The sequence below is a fragment of the Brachyhypopomus gauderio genome, unplaced genomic scaffold (assembly GCF_052324685.1).
Source record: "Brachyhypopomus gauderio isolate BG-103 unplaced genomic scaffold, BGAUD_0.2 sc37, whole genome shotgun sequence".
Lineage (NCBI taxonomy): Eukaryota > Metazoa > Chordata > Actinopteri > Gymnotiformes > Hypopomidae > Brachyhypopomus > Brachyhypopomus gauderio.
Genome location: NW_027506867.1, coordinates 1,219,617 through 1,232,577, shown reverse-complemented (window position 1 = coordinate 1,232,577; position 12,961 = coordinate 1,219,617). Strand labels below are relative to the sequence as shown.

The following is a 12,961-nucleotide window of genomic DNA, read 5'->3' as shown; positions in this document are numbered from 1 at the left end:
TATTTGGCAACCAGATTATGCTTCTACCCTAGATTATATTTTACCAACCTCAGTACAAGTGTGAGGACAGGGACAGTACCTCAGGAACATTGTATGGCCATGCCTATTTTAATGAATAAAGAGGGAGGTTCAATTACTTATAATTGAACACTGACCTTCTTTATTATGATAAAGAAGTTCAGAGTGACTATTAATATGATCGCTCTCTACCAGTAGGTGTTATTCTGTTGTGCCTCCTTCTTTTGTGTCATATGGGTCCATAACGTTGAGTCACTGAACTATGTGAATCAGATAACTCTTCGACCCTGGGTTGGATTTTACGAACCTCAATACAGGTGGAAGGACAGCACACATCTACCCTTTGTTCTTCAGGAAACCGATCTCTCAGATGTTGATTTACAGCCCTAAGTGCCTCATCATTGCGCAAACATCTCAGCAGTCCATGGTCTTCATGATGGAGGCAGTCCACAGCGAACACATCAGACCTGTTCCTAACACAGAGTCTGCTGTCTGGAGCAACGTAATACTCATCAAAGGTGTGATGGAGTGCGACTAAAACAACAGGTCGAGTGGCTGGGAGGGTGAGACAGAAAAAACAATTACTGAAGGTCTCAGAAGTGTGAAATTCTGCTAACAACCTGAGTTACATTACAGTTTTATCTGCTGATTATTGAGGTTATATCTGCCGTGTATTTACCAGGAATCTTCAGAAGAGCAGCTTCAATGTCAGTTCCAGCTCGAGACACAATAGAGACAAATGCCATAATGATATCACATTCCTCCACCGAGTACACTTCTGTGAGGTTTGAAGATGGTTTGAGATGCTCCACAAAGGTCTCATGGGAATTCATGGTATTCCCAATTACCATGACAAAGACTCTGATCAGTGATGTAAATGGTCGAAGCACTAAACATGAGCAGAAAGCACCATTAAAATTAAATAAAGATATAGCATAATACACAAAAGAACACTGTAACGTACGATAACTAGGAGAAGGACACAAATGCTGCTGAGAGTCAGGTTTATTGGAAGGAGCAGGAGTTACCTCCTGTCTCCTAACCAGATCAGCTCGAGCTGTTGAACGGTGAGGCATTACATTTACATAAACACTCAGAGCGTCCAGACAACGAAACACTGCGAATGCAATAGTAAAACTCCTGGAGTGTATACTAGTACACAGACTAATTAGTTAACACCTCTCAGACACAGCAGAGAATACACAAAAGATGAACAGGTTATCGCACAAACAGTAAACAAACAAACACACTCAAAATGGAAAATACAATAAACCGGAATAATGCCAAACAGACCAGGCAAAAGAACTAACCTTACGAACGAACGATCAAGAGACAATAACGAGAAGACTCAATAAAGAGCGCAACAACTAAACACATGATAGACAAGGAGACAACTAGGAACTGAATGAACAGAATATACCAAATGCTGAACATACAACGATCAAGGAGAAAAACCAAGGGCAGATCTGACAAACAAACACAGGGAACAGAACATACAACATACAACACATAACAGTACATTAACCAAATTGACTCATAAGGAAGGACTGGGCACATGGGAATATAAACCAAACACATCAAGGAGTTAAACGTAAACAGCTGATCAAGACTAATAATGGGCGGTAGGATCAGGGGCGTGACAGGAGAACACTACGGAGATTCAACTAACGAAACTAAGAGAAACATGAAGACCTCACATAGGTTGGGGCGGAGCAGACGTTACAAACACACATATTTACATGTTTTAAATTATTAAGCTAATCTCATAGTTTGTAAAAGGATTAAGTAAACTCTGTTTATGCCATTATTCATAGTAATATGTAATTTACAGTCAAGTCTTATGTCTCATTCAGAGAATACTGGCAAAAAACATGAACAGAAAATAACACATGAACAGTAAACATCAACACACATTTACAGGTTTCAAATGCATATATCCTACTTTGTAAAAGCATGAAATAAATTGGTAGTTTACAGTTAATTTTAACTTAATGTTAATAATTACTTTAAAAACACCAAATGTGTTTCAACAACAAATGTTTTGTAATATTATGATTTCATTGTAGTCTCATACCTCGAGTCATTTTGACACCAAATCTAAAGGTTTAGTGTGCAGCCCAAATCTCAGTCCGAGAAAAACGCTTTCCTTCTGCAATGACGCATTCACTTTCACTTTCTCTCTGCAGCTGCGCATTTACTGGAAATAGAAGCTGAGTGATGGGCACAGCAGTTCTTTTAAATTAATTGAATCAATAGAATCAGTTCACTAAAAAGATTCGTTCACTGAATCGTTCAGTGCTTGGCAGGACTCCGACCCACCTAACTGATACGGCTGAACGGTTCATGTTTCAGTTTAGTTCACGGCCTCGGGTACCAGGAGACGAGAGTATTGTAAAAACATTTATAAATAAAAATATGCAACTAAATGTTAGTTTTATTATAGAAAATATAAATCACATTACAAATACAGTAATCCCTCGCATTCTGCAGATTCCAGAACTACCCGCAATAACCGAAAATCCGCGAAGTAGAAACAGTATATGTATTTAAGTATTTATATACTATATTAAGGCTTTAATGTGCTATATTTTGTCAATTGTGATTTTACACCCCAATCGAAATTTGTCCTCCGCTTTTAACCCATCTGTGCAGTCAGAACACACACACACACACTAGTGATTACTAGGGGGCTGTGGATCACACGTGCCCAGAGTGGTGGGCAGCCCTAGCCCGGCGCCCGGGGAGCAGTTGGGGTTAGGTGCCTTGCTCAAGGGCCATTGGTGGTGTATTGGACCTGAGAAAGGGTGTTCTAATACTCCTGCAGGGGAGAGAGTACAGCTGGTTTCCCCCTCGGTATGCTCAGCCCCTGCTGAAAAAGCTGCTAGCACCGCAGAGACTCCTGCATTGCCATCAGCTGTGCAGCAGGTTGGAGAGGATGAGAGGTTGTCTGCCATGAGGGAAATCTGGTCCAAGAACTGTGAGGGGCTGACTCATCAGCAGCAGGAGAGTTTATGGCAGGTGCTACTGGAGTTTAAGGACACCTTTGCCCTTAAAGAGAGCGAAGTAGGTCTGACACACATGGTGGAGCACACCATTGACACAGGGGATGCCCGACCTATTAAAGTATGTCCCCGCCGCTTGCCATTAGCTCATCAGGAGGCTGCAGAGAGAGAACTGAGCGAGATTGCTCAAGTCAGGCATCATAGAGCCATCTGACAGTCCATGGGCCTCTGCTGTGGTGATGGTGCCCAAGAAAAACAGTTCAAGGATGTGCTTCTGCGTAGACTACAGGCCACTCCAGGGCCTGAAATTCATTTTTCAAAATGAGTGGGAATTCCCCCCTTAAATGTGTCACATAAGGGGGATTTCTACATTTTGGGGGGGGGGGGATACTTCTGGTGAACCTAAATACAGGTCTTGCTGTGCTTCAACAAGATTATATATATATATACACACATACATATATATGTATATAATATATATACATTGTAACTTGTCTCTTGGTTCTTCTCTACCCTGATCTGTCCTCTCCTTGGTCTTTCTTTTAAAAAAAAAAAAAAACATTCCAACTGCTCTCTTGGAGGGCCAAGCTGAAATTAGCATACATTGGTTAGGCTTGTTATAACTTAATTTTACATCTGCTTTGTGTGCTGAAATGTGTCATCACATCACAATCAGCTGACTGGGCATCAGGCAGAATTTTATGCATTGCAGTAATCCAGAGTTGCCAACTCTCACGCAATGAGCGTGAGACACACGCATTTGACCGTCTTCACACGCACAAACGCCATACATCCGATTTCTCACGCTGAAAAAATCTAGTTTATTTACCTCTGATCTACATCTATGATTCAGTGAGTTACTAGTTCGCTTATATCGCTCTGATATAATACTTAAATGTGTCCAATTTACACCCCCCCCCCCAACAATTTACACACGCACACCCCGCCCCCGGCCAATATTTTACCCCCCTCCCTCCCTCCTAAAATCAAATCTCACTCAGTGATAAAGTTGGCAACCCTAGTAATCTGTTTTTCTGCCCTTCTCCTCCGTTATTGACCACCTCTTTCAGATCAGCCTCGCGCTTTCTTTTCAGTGCTGCTGTATGAGACACTAGCCGAGTGGCGACTTAAAGTCGATGTTTTGTAGCATCGGCTGGTAAAAGGCACAGCACCGTACATTTTACAAATCGAGCAGCTCATTTCACCTCTATTAAGTTCGAGCCAAGGATATATTCTTGACCAGTTGGACTGAAACATATCTTTGGACTGCTGCTTTAGTTTACTACCGTCACCTGTGTGTGAATCCTGAGGATTAGTTTGGTCAACGTCGCCGCCACTGCGGTGCTAGGAAGAGTGAGAGCGCTGAGTGCAGCGTCCAGTACGGACGTCGGTCTGTCCGACTATCTGTCCGTCTCACAATACAAACGGAGCTATTGTTTTGCTGAACGTTTTCGCTGTAATTGTGTGCGGGAGTTTCACGCATTATTATGGATAAAATTGCGGGAATCAAAGAAATAGTGCGCAATTTCTGCAATCCCGCACTGAAATTCAGGCCCTGCACTCAATAAAGTCACAAAAAAAGACTCTTACCCCCTCCCTAGGATTGATGAGTCTCTGGACTTGGTGTCAGAGTCCTCCTGGCCCACCCTGGACCTGCGAAGTGCACCAACAGGGGACTGTGGCAGTACAGAGTCCTAAGCTTCGGCCTTTGCAATGCCCCTGCCACCTTCGAGAGGCTTATGGACAGCGTGATGGCTGGTGTCCCACGCCAGCAATGCTTGGTTTACCTGGACGACCTCCTGGTGTACGGGAGCTCATTTAACACTGCTCCGGGCTCCCTGAGGCATGTGTTAGGGAGAGTGACTGCTGCAGGCCTGAAACTACACCCGGGCAAGTGTCGCTTCATGAGGCATGAGGTGGAGTTTCTAGGCTACAAGCTGGGTCACAAGGGCATTAGCACTTTGGAGGAAAAAATTCACACCATTAAGGTCTGGCCCACTCCGATAGACCAGGTCCAGCTTAAGAGCTTCCTCGGGCTGGCCTCCTAGTATAGGAAATTTGTGAAGGATTTCTCCTCCATAGCTGTGCCACTGTTCCGCCTGCTGCAGAAAAACTGGTCCAAGATGGCGGCGGCGCGTACAGACAGTCTCTGATACACAGATATAGATACACAGTCTCTCTGGCGTGGCATCCAAACCCTTACCAACTATAAACCTTCACCACAGTCATGTATGAGTAACGATATCCCCTTATTAGATTGCCTAAATGACTTCTTTCGACGCTTTGACACACATAACAATACACCAGCACAGAAAACCACTTCCCCCCAGGGCGAGCAGGCCTTATGTCTATCTCCAGCAAGTGTAGGAAAAGCACTCTCCAGAATAAACCCAAGGAAAGCAGGTGGACCAGACAATATACCTAGTTGTGTTCTGAAGGTCTGTGCTATGGAGCTCAAAGAGCTCACTGACATCTTTAACATCTCCTTGAACCAAGCTGTGGTCCCTGCATGCTTCAAAGTGACAAGTATCACACCAGTGCCAAAGAAGCCTCTCCCTTCCAGCTACAATGACTACCGCCCCATTGCCCTGACTTCTACCATCATGAAGTGTTTTGAGCGACTGGTAATGCAGAACATCAAGTCCGTCCTCCCTCCCTCCCATGACCCTTTCCAGTTTGCATACAAGTCAAACAGGTCCACAGAGGATGCCATTTCTGCTGCCCTTCACCCAGCCCTCACTCACCTGGATTCAAGGAACACATATGTGCGCATGCTGTTCTTAGATTATAGTTCAGCATTTAACACAATTATTCCCCAGCAACTAATACAGAAACTTAGACATTTAGGACTAAACACTTCTATCTGCAACTTGCTACTGGATTTCCTTACAGGCCGGCCACAATATGTACGGGTTGGCATCAACACCTCCAAAACCATCATGTTGAGCACAGGTGCACCACAAGGGTGTGTGCTAAGCCCGCTGCTCTTCACACTGATGACCCACGACCAAGACACAGCACAAACCATATAATCAAATTTGAATTTTATTTTGAATATAAAAACAAAAAAACAAACCAGGCTTGTATTTTTCAGTTTTTTATTTGATGATCCAAACAAAAATAGCTAAATTAAAAATCGGATTCGGAGCCGAACTTGATTTTGATTTTTTAACTCGACCCATCTGTGTGCCCCGGAAGTTGTTCTTCGTGGTCTTCGTTTGACTGCGGTAAAGTTGGTTTCACGTTCGCATATTTGGAATTCTTTCTTCAATAATAAGTGTCAAAATGTGCAAATTCTCATTTCTGAAAAAATGAGATAAAAAAAATACCTACAACTTTGTTTACGCCAGGAATATACATATTTTAGTTGTATACAACATTTTATTTAAAATGTACTATTGTGACCGCTACAACGTCTAAGGCACCGTCTACAAATTACATTAACACGGTTAACATGGACGCAAGTGGCAGTAGTAAAGGCCCCAGAGCACTGCGCACTCTGTTCTTTCAATAATTTCAATATCTTTTCAATGGTCCATCATAAGACCACCAAACAAGTTGTATTACACAAAGTCCATCCTAAATAACAATCTGCAACTTTTATATAGTTGTTATTTAGGATGCACTTTGTGTAATACAATTTGTAATACAACGGGCAGTCATGGTCTGATTGTAGGGAATTGGTCTTGTGACCGGAGGGTCATGGGTTCAATTCCCAGGCTTGAGCCATGACTGAGGTGCCCTTGAGCAAGGCACCCAACCCCAACTGCTCCCCAGGCACCGGGCTAGGGCTGCCCACTGCTCTGGGCATGTGTGCACCACAGCCCCCTAGTACTCACTTGTGTGTGTGTGTGTGTGTGTGTTCTAACTGCACAAATTTCGATTGCAGTGAAAAAAATCACAATTGACAAAATATGGCACATTTATATGGGTATTTCTACCTTGCACCAATTTGTGGTGGTCAGTTTTTGTCTAATTATGTCAATAGCTTTTAAACGGTGCATCATAAGATCATAAAACAAGCTCTTATTAAGTGCAATCCTAAGCAACAACCTATAAGTCAGATATGGGTATTTCTACCTCTTACCTAATAGTGGTGGTGAGTTTTTATCTTTTAATTTCAATAGCTTTTAAACGGTCCATCAGAACAGCACCAAACAAGTTGTATTACATTAAGCTTATGATGACCAGCAACCTACAACTCAGATATGGGTATTTCTACCCCCTACCTAATAGTGGTGGTGAGTTTTTATCTAATTATTTCAATAGCTTTTCTATGGCGTTATTTCTCTGCCAATAGTCGAGAGCACATTTTTTAAGTGCGAGAGCGTGATTCACGCAGCTCGCACGTATTTTCTTTGTTCTCGCGCAAAATATTAATGTGCTCTCTCATATTTACTCTGCTCTCGCTCAGATTCGCTTTGCTCCACTACAGAACCGCTCGCGCGTGCTCAGATTTATCCTGCGCGCGCTCAGATTTATCCTGCTCTCGCACGAACATACTCTTCTTCCGTTTACTGGAGCGTGCGTGCGCACTCAAACCCCTCTCGCGCGCTCGCGAATCTTTTTATGGTCTCGTGCTCGGAATTCACAGCACCTGTAAATACCCATGTAAGAGTTGTAGGTTGTTGTTTAGGATGCACTTAATATATAACTACTTGTTTTTCTTCCCCATGACTGTGTAGCATACAGAACTAGACTGAGAGACCAGTTTTAGTTCATTAGCTACTTAATATTGTCTTCAATATTGAACCTTTTCACAATATTCAAATTTTCTTAAATATATCAGTCGGCGTGCAACGAATGAGTATAATATACAAGTTTCACCTTTTGAATGGAATTACTGAAATAAATAATATAAAAATATCTGTGTAACGTGGTGGGTTGGACACAATCGCGATAAAGGGCTGGCACATACTTTAACGGAGCTGGTCTCCTCTAAGTAGGGTGACCAGAGTTGGGTTTCTGAAAAGGAGGGCACCTTTTGTGCTGGGTGGGGGTCATCGGTGTATCGGTGAATGATTTAGGTGGATGGTGTGTGTGTCGAACGTTTTTTCTCTTTAACTCCTCCGTAAACATACACTTTCTTTTCATCGCCGTAGAACCGGCGGACACACGTGCTTTCGCTTGTAAACACTTTTGCAGTGTACATGTATTCTGTTTGAGGCAGTTGAACAAAATCCCGGACGATTTTGAAATTCCCCCCCGGACATCCTACCTCTAAAGGCTAAAACATACTTGCTGTTTGCCCACGCATTCGCGTAGACAACCGGCCACGTTGTGAACGTTACTGAGAACATACTAGCCTATGTGCAACCCGTGAAACCGGAGGCTACCACTAGAGGGCAGAACGTAGAAAGAGCTTCAGTATTTTAACGATGCAAACCAGTCAATGATGCAAACATGGCAACACTTGAGGAGATTAGCCTTTGGATAATTTTACGGTCACGGCAGAAAAAACGACGACAGCGATACCTTCGTAGGTGGTATGTAAGGCCGTTAAATCAAAGACGTTGTGAGAATGGCGAGTTTGTGTCGTTGGTACTTCCAATGCAACAAATCGATGCTGAAAAACACCATCAGTATTTTCGAATGTCCGCGAGGACATTTCATGATCTGCTTCAACGAATTGGGCCGATCATTAAACATCGGAACACACACGCAGAACCAGTATCCCTTGCAGAGCGGCTTGCTGTTACTCTCAGATTTTTTGCAACTGGTATCAGCTATCAAGCGTTGTCAGCAAGCTACAAGCTTGGATCAGGGACAGTTGGACGCATAGTCAAAGAAGTTAGCCAAGCTATATGGACCGCCCTAAATAAAGAGTATATGGCATACCCCAATGAAGAACAGTGGAAACAAATTCAGGAAGATTTCTGCCGTTTGTGGAATTTTCCGCCCTGTGTTGGAGCAGTAGACGGTAAACACATCAGAGTCCGTGCCCCAGCCAATAGTGGAAGTTCTTTCTACAACTACAAGGGATATTTCAGTTTTATCCTGATGGCTGCATGTGATGCCAGGTACAGGTTTACTGTTGTGGACATAGGAGCATATGGCCGTGACAGTGATGCGGCCATATTCAGGTGAATGTTTATTACACATGCCACATTTCATACCTAATTTATACCTTGTAGTAGAAATCATTCATTATTTCCTTTTTGCAGTTTTCTTTAAAAAGAAAATGTTCTTTATGTGTACATTGTTTTGTTTTATTTTGGCTATCAAAAGAGAGAGATACGGTTATTCTTTGGAAGTCTCATTAGGTTTGATATATAAAAATGCAATCACTCATTGCTGCTCATTATCTTCATAACAGGAGCCGAACTCACTGCTGAAAAGCGGGTCTACAACTACCGTCATGCCAGAGCAAGGAGAGTTGTTGAAAATGCCTTTGGCATTTTGGCTGCAAGGTGGAGAGTCTTCAGCAAGGCCATGGAGTGTTCTGTGGAGACAGCAGAACACATAACAAAGGCGTGCGTGGCTCTACACAATTATCTTTGTTGCATTGACCAGCTTCAGGTAGAGAGCACAAGATACGTTGGCAGCACCTTGGTGGATGATGGGGAAGTTCCAGGAGAATGGAGGCAGGTGGTGGATGGAGACACAAATCTCCTTGATCCAGGGCGCCTCACTACTGACCGTGTGACACGAGTTGGCAGCGAAGTGCGGAACAACCTGATGAACTATTTTCAGACAAACACGGAGAGTGACCTTTCAGGATGCTGTCCTACAGCGAGGAACACTACATTAGTTTTCAGCATATGGTATATGAAAATTAAGCAAATGGTATATGTTTTTTTTTTTTTTACAATGTTCATCATTACTGTTAAGTCCTGAAATAATGTTCTCTTACGGGAGCATGATGAGTTAATACTGGATAGTTGTAATGTTCTCTTACGGGAGCGTGATGAGTTAATACTGGATAGTTGTAATGTTCTCTTACGGGAGCGTGATGAGTTAATACTGGATAGTTGTAATGTTCTCTTACGGGAGCGTGATGAGCACGGACGTAATTTCAAAAGCCGGCTTTGGTCCCCCCCAGTTTTTACGGTTAAAACCAAATATTTAAATAGCGATGAATCCATGCCCCCCCCCCACTTTTGAAATCAAAATTACGTCCATGGTGATGAGTTAATACTGGATAGTTGTAATGTTCTCTTACGGGAGCGTGATGAGTTAATACTGGATAGTTGTAATGAATGGTGTTTTTAACTTATTTTTTATTAGAGTTACTATAAAGAGTACAGTGTGGCTGACCATAAATAAACATTACATATTGTGCACAAGGTCACCTGAACAAAGTAGTGTTTTTGAATTCATATGTTTGAGCAAAAAATATGTCCTTATTCAATAATAAAAAGATAAACAGAAAAAAGGTTACCAAAGTGTTCCAAAGTGGTATTATGTGAACTAAATATAGCACTGGGCAGTAAAACACAATGTTTAATTTGCTTGTCCAACAGCTTATTAATGAAACTAACAGCAGCTTAATAACAAAAATAAATTAACAGCATAACAAAAATGCAAGAAAAACAGTATTGGGCATGAAAAACAAACTCCCAAGAATAGTGCATTACTGAACTGAATTGCTGTATTTATCTATTCATAACACTGCATAATTTGCTTAATCTCCCTCATCAGCCTCTTTGAAGCATCTGGAGGCAACTCCTTAAGGAACATGGCAATGTAATTTCCAAAGCTGCTGTAGATATTCTGTGATGCATGAGTATGGAGCTATTATAGTGTCACCAGAACCTGAACCTGAAATCATTATTACTTGAAAAAACAGTCTGTAAAATCCTCGCAGGTATGCAAAAATTCGAGTTAAAATTCAGGTTCAGGTCGAAATTAAGGTTCGGGTCGCAATTCAGGTTCGGGTCAAAATTCAGGTTTGGGTCGTAATTCAGGTTCGGGTCGAAATTCAGGTTCGGGTCGTAATTCAGGTTCGGGTCGTAATTCAGGTTCGGGTCGAAATTCAGGTTCAGGTTGAAATTCAGGTTCAGGTTGAAATGCGGTTCATCCGGGATACGTAGGATGAGCAAACAAACTCAGAGCTAATCGAACTGCATTTAGCCAATCACAAAACATATCAGAGGTCATTAAGAGGCGCGTCTTTCTGCTAAATTTCCTGTAAGAGTGCGGTCCCTGTTTGGCGTGTAAGTAGCATGTAAGCAGCACGAAAGTGACCACTGTGCCACCCAGAAATGGCACCTTGTGGCAGCTGCCACATAATCGTGGCACTTAGTGTGACCAGTGCTGCGTGACTGTGGTCTCCGTTGTCCAGAAACGCCGCCTGCCTCTGCTGACAGACATCTAAAGACTCTTGGGTGACTCTGCGTATCGGCCACTCGCTTAAAATCATCCCGACGAGCTCCGAATCGCCATTTGTTGAAATGAAGATGGTTCATAACTTTTGTTTAAAAATTATGTTGAGTGAAATACTAGCCGACATCCAGCTAGACAGCTCTATATTACTAGTTCAGAATACTGTTTAGCGATAACGTCGAATTAAGATTATAGGAGGGTACGTGAATCTACAGTGGTAGACCGTTAACGACAGCACTAAATTTAAAGGGTTTATTATTATAGATGTATGGTTATCAGTGAATGTTCCTACACGCCATCAGCGTCATTTAAACCTCTGCGAGCGAATGGCATCGCATTTAGTATTTATGCAATTTGTAGTATATTTCGCTTTGTATTGGTTTCTATTGTTAGTCTAGATTGCGTCTGTTACAACCCCACGATGTCATGGGTCTAGGTTTGGGGTGTGTGGGGTAGTAGCATGTGCGTAGTGGACAAGATGAAATTAAAGAAGAACGCGAAAACCAGACGGATACGTAAGAAAACTCTTTACTGCAGAGTGGTAATGGGTAGAAGAGCCTTTTCTACGCAGCAAAACACTGAACAGACACGTACGTACAAAAATACACGATTGACCATAAACCAACCAAGGAAAGGAGCAGTAGACGGAACCAAAGAAAAGAAACAAACAAAATATACTACACTAAGTTAACAAAGCAAGACTCACACCTTACTAACATAAATAAAGAAAATATATCTACGACGATAATCTCAAACAAATATACATACACGGTGCCCGCCTCTATACTGGTGTTTCTTATAAAACATCCCTGCATGGGTGTCTATAATTGTGCACATGCTACTACGTTCTTACTCCATGGTGGCGATTTTCACAACGCTATTCATGACAATTCATGACAAAAGCTATCGCACAAACCCTCACCTCTCACATGAGAATCATGAGCTACAGTTTCTCAAAAGTCACACACACAACCGTAAAGGCAGTAAATGCTCGCGTCGCCTCCCGGCAACTTCCAGCAACTCCGTCATGCAGATTATGAAGCTGAATATCCTCCCCCTCATCCAAATCACGATCTTCGATTGGCCGACAGAATCCACCCGTACCGAGGCAATCCACCTGTTAAACCAAAATTAACTGAAAGAGAAAATAACCTCCCCAAAATCCACAGTTCACGTAACACCGCAGCATCAGCCATCAACCACCGAGCGGCTACTGCCACTCATTGTCTACCACTAATCTAAATTCGACATTATCGTTAAAGAGTATGTGTTCTGTATGAGAGTATGTGGTGTGTGCATGGGCAGTGGCGTGCACAGACATTTTGGGGGGCAAGTGCTGGGGGGAAGGGGGGGGGGGCACTTTTTAGCGCACGTGGAACAATTCATTATAAAAAAAATTACAAGCGCATGTTGAATGAAATTTGACTTTTATTAGTAACATTCTCTAAACGTGAGTTTTCAATGGAAAAAGTCACACCGCCAACTGATAAAATCCATATCCAATATTAACTATAGTCATTGTCCTTCAGTTAACTTCTGTTTACCCTCCACTGTCTGCAGGCATTGTTGCATATATTTTGCAATTAGTAAATCAATATAGGCCTACAATTAAGACA

The 12,961-nt window shown here is 42.4% G+C and overlaps 1 long non-coding RNA gene across 1 annotated transcript; it reads right to left on the bottom strand.

Annotated features, from left to right (window-relative positions):
* Positions 1 to 314: 314 nt before the first annotated feature.
* LOC143485564 (uncharacterized) lies at positions 315 to 2,158 on the bottom strand. Its single transcript, XR_013122940.1, has 3 exons — positions 2,093 to 2,158; positions 698 to 907; positions 315 to 573 (listed from the first exon to the last, which is right to left on the bottom strand). It is a non-coding gene; the product is annotated as an uncharacterized LOC143485564 (long non-coding RNA).
* Between the last annotated feature and the right edge of the window lie 10,803 nt (positions 2,159 to 12,961).